The sequence below is a fragment of the Amphimedon queenslandica genome, unplaced genomic scaffold (assembly GCF_000090795.2).
Source record: "Amphimedon queenslandica unplaced genomic scaffold, v1.1 AMPQUscaffold_10758, whole genome shotgun sequence".
NCBI classification, from domain to species: Eukaryota; Metazoa; Porifera; class Demospongiae; order Haplosclerida; family Niphatidae; genus Amphimedon; species Amphimedon queenslandica.
The window spans coordinates 1-4,088 of NW_003548991.1; the positions used below are offsets into that span (position 1 = coordinate 1).

Here is a 4,088-nt window from a genome sequence, read left to right on the forward strand (position 1 = left end):
ATGCATGCACAATACATGTACCTCAATATAGAAGATTTTAAAGGCATAGTATTGGCCATAGTGCAAATGTACTATTTCTTTACCTGTATTGTGTTTAATATAATTAGGTACACAGATCAATAGCAGTTCTTTTAGTGAGCTTTGTCCCTATTAGATTGATAGTTAATGAATATGTATTCATTGTGTATGTACATGTACATTTAATATTATCATGAGTTTTTCTGTAGGCACTTGATGTATCTTCCAAGATATTAAGAAAAGGAGCTGAGCCACTCAAGAGATTATCCAGTCAAACTGATCACAAGTTTTACAGAGCATTATATGATTTAAGAAGAAGATGGATACTACGTAGAACAGTTAATGGAGTCAGTGGAGACCTCAGCTATAGATCAGGTAACTTAATTGTAATGAAGTATAACACGCACACAGTATATCAGTAATGGGTACTATAGTATGAAGTAACTTTTAAAATTTGTAAAAAATCTAATTTTGATTGGAATGAAGTCAAACTTGCTACACAACATAAGAACGTGAATATGCATCAGGAAAAATTATAAAAATGGAAATTTATCAGTTTTTCATTTTTGGCAAAAATCAGCTCGTGGCACTGTACTGTAGTACAGGGATTTTTGCCCAATTATGGAGCTACTTTAAAATTTTGTAAAAAATCCAAATTTGATCAGAATTTTCTACATAATATAAGAATGTGTACATGCATCATAAAAAATTATTAAAAAGGGAAATTGTCACCTTTTTATTCTTGGCAAAAATTTGCCCAAAGATAGGGACTTTGGCCGGATTTTGAGTAACTTTTTTAAAATCCGATTTGTTCAGGGTTATAGTTTAAACTTGCTACACAACATGAGAACATGGATGTGTATCAGAAAAAATAATAAGAATGAACAATTCTCTCCTAGTCATTTTTTGATGAATGTTACTATCATTATTACTTGCAGCTGGTTCACTGTATGCTCAGTCAGTTTAGTTTGAGGTTCATAAAGAAATTGAAGGTACTAATGATATACTGTCAGTAGTGGTACCTCAAGAACTAAGAGGAAGGAGTGAAGAAGTTATATTCCTAGCAGACAGACCTATTAAAGGTAATGGTATGTCACATGACTATCACATGATTGTACATGTCATCTATGTGTACATGTTCATGTGGTTTTTGTTCCAGAGGTTGTTTCTCTTGATTCTTTGTTGCTGTCTTGTTTCATTGAGCTTCATAAGCAACAGTTCATGTTAACTCCATGGGAGCAGATACTTAAATCAGCTCAAAATGTGCTCTTCAATGAAGAACTGTTTGCACAGGTATAATACTGTACTATAATAATTAATGTATTTGTATTAATTTGGTTTAGATTGTACAATCATTTGTGATGAGGAACTTGTATTATATAATGTGAAACTACACAAGAGGAAAGGTTAGAGAGATGTAACAAGATTACTAGACTATACAAAGTTTTACTAGGTCATGACTAGTGAGTGGGTCATTGAGCCTTATTGCTATAAAGAATAACTACTCACACAAGTCACGTATCTTGTACAGGTGGGTGTGGTTGTGGGTGGAGTCAAACATGGTATACATTGAATAGGTTGATATGGGAAGAATACCAGCAACACTGGTTAATATTGTGTCAAGACGTCAGCCATTAGCGGTGGCATATTTACGTTATTATTTAGAAACAACTAGTTTAAATTCAAATAGAAATGGAAGAGAGAGTAAACCAGTTTATTATCAGGTACTGATTCACCTAATGATCTAACTATGATGTATAAAACATAATGTATAATGTATTATAATGTACACTAGGAACATGTGTGTTTACTAGTATAATTATAAGTTGAGATTATTTATACACTTTTGTTTTTATAACTATATATAATAACTATTAGTCAGTTTGTTGACAGAGAGAGATAGTGTGTTAAAGAGAGAGAAAAGAAAGGAGATGTATTTCATTAAATGGCTGCTTTAATGTTTCATTATACGATGGTTGCCATAATCAGTAACATAAATACATCCATCCTTATCCAGTACTACTACTATACCATATGGATTATTTAATCCTGAGATTAATTTGACTTGTTTCCCGTCAGGACTCAATGCATAAACACAAGAATCACCACCCTTGTAAGTCAATACCAAGGTATGTCCATCATCATCAATAGCAACACCTTGAAGATATTTAGAGCCACTATGAGGATTATTGTATGTATGAAGATGAGTTTCACCATCAGGAGAAAGGACTTTAACATGATTGTCATTGTGAGTAGCAATATGTATCTTTCCTTCATTATCAACTGCTACATCAGATGCTTCACAATCAGATTTAATGACTTGTACAAACTTCTTTAAACACTTGTACTCTTTTGTTGTAGCAATCAGCTACTAAAGTATTACCTTTACCATCAGTGGACATACCATGAGGACTAGAGAATTGTCCATTTCCATTACCATTACTACCAAACTGACCCAGTAGTAGCTGAGAAATACTGCACACGATGAAGATTAACATCAGACACATAGAGCCTGTCTCCTACCAGCAATAAACCCTGAGGACAACCAAACTGTCCATTACCATTACCTTTAGATCCATACCTTCTTACTGCAGTACCATTCTCACTAAATACCTGAACAAACCCATCATAACTACTAGCAAATACTTCACCATTAGTATGAACAGCAACACCAGTAGTATTATTTCCTACATCAAAGGATCTCTGGTTAGTTAGTGTGGTATAGTCTCTTGATGCTTTTACTGACAGTTGATAAGGACTACCTTTAATATGGTGACCTCTTACAGTCACTGATAGTTCATATCCACCGATACTTTGAGGTGTGCATGATACAATTTTTGCTCATTTTGTAATTCACTTGTTGTATGCTTTAATAAAAACCTGATTATTATTGCAACAAGCATAAACACAAGTGCACTACTCAGCTGGTGATGTCTTGACATGAGGATATCGTGTAAATGGCTGTCACAACAATAATTTAAACAGAAGATCAAGTCACAATTTTTTAGCAGCAAGGAAATGTATTTAGTAGAGGCGTGGTGGGACTGTATACATGTAGATTTGCTCCTATAGCAGTAAAAGGTTGGTGTAGTCTACATCAAAGACAATTTAAAAGTTGTGTATAGATGTTAATGTTATGTAAGAGTTAAGCAAGTGGTCATGCAGTTAGTGTCAAGACCCTAGATCGGTTTGTGTTCAATGCCTGCTTCTTAAGCTCTTCATAGGTTTTAGGCAAGGAAACTGCCTGCTTGTACATTTGTCATTGTTTTGCAGTCAACAGCATTCAGTGCAATCATAACTGATTCTGATAGCATATAGCTTAGCAATAACAAAAATAAATAATAATAAGAAAAACAATTAATAATTAAAAAATTATCTATAGTAAAACTAAGAAACTACAGTAACTTTTAAAAGGCTGCGACTATAGCATTATCAATCTCCAAAGTTATAGATCCATTTGGATAAACACCTCCTGCAACACGGGCCCAATCATAATCCAATGCTAGAAACTTTCCATTCTGCTCCAATATATTAGCACACCGTAAATCACTATACCGGCACAAAATTCTTTTTTTGTAGTTTAGGCAGGCAAGTATTCTTAAGATATTTGCAATTGTCATATCTCCCTGGAGCTACTTTAGCTCCAGTAATGTATTCTATCACTATGACACTCCAACCATTGCTCATCAATCAACTGTGGGGCCATCTGTTGCTCAGCCTTAAATCTATGTACACCCATTCCGTAAGATTTAGTACAATTGATGATGACTGACTGGTCTTTTAATTTAGCTGTGTACATTCCTGGTTCAAACAGTTTGATATTGCTAGAGCTATATCTCTTGTTTGTAGCAAAAAATTATGGACAATAATTTAATGTGCCTGTATCAGTTGTAGTTTGTTCATAATAGTCAATCATATTTGCAATTGGCCATGATAGCCTTGCAAAAAATGCAGCAAATTTTTGAATTGGGTCTTGGGACCTCCATTCACAATGTATTAATAATGCATGGCTGATCAATCAAGGCAAAGAATACAACCTTTCCTTCTGTATAGACAGCACCAAATGCCTC

General features: G+C 34.1%; 1 long non-coding RNA gene across 2 annotated transcripts; it reads left to right on the top strand.

Moving 5' to 3' along the window:
• Positions 1 to 74: 74 nt before the first annotated feature.
• LOC109589895 (uncharacterized) lies at positions 75 to 1,895 on the top strand. Of its 2 annotated transcripts, none has more exons than XR_002188998.1 (6): positions 75 to 393; positions 957 to 1,100; positions 1,178 to 1,311; positions 1,362 to 1,424; positions 1,463 to 1,549; positions 1,596 to 1,895. It is a non-coding gene; the product is annotated as an uncharacterized LOC109589895 (long non-coding RNA). The 2 variants fall into 2 exon arrangements; XR_002188997.1 differs by having other exon boundaries at positions 1,472 to 1,549.
• The last annotated feature ends 2,193 nt before the right edge of the window (positions 1,896 to 4,088 follow it).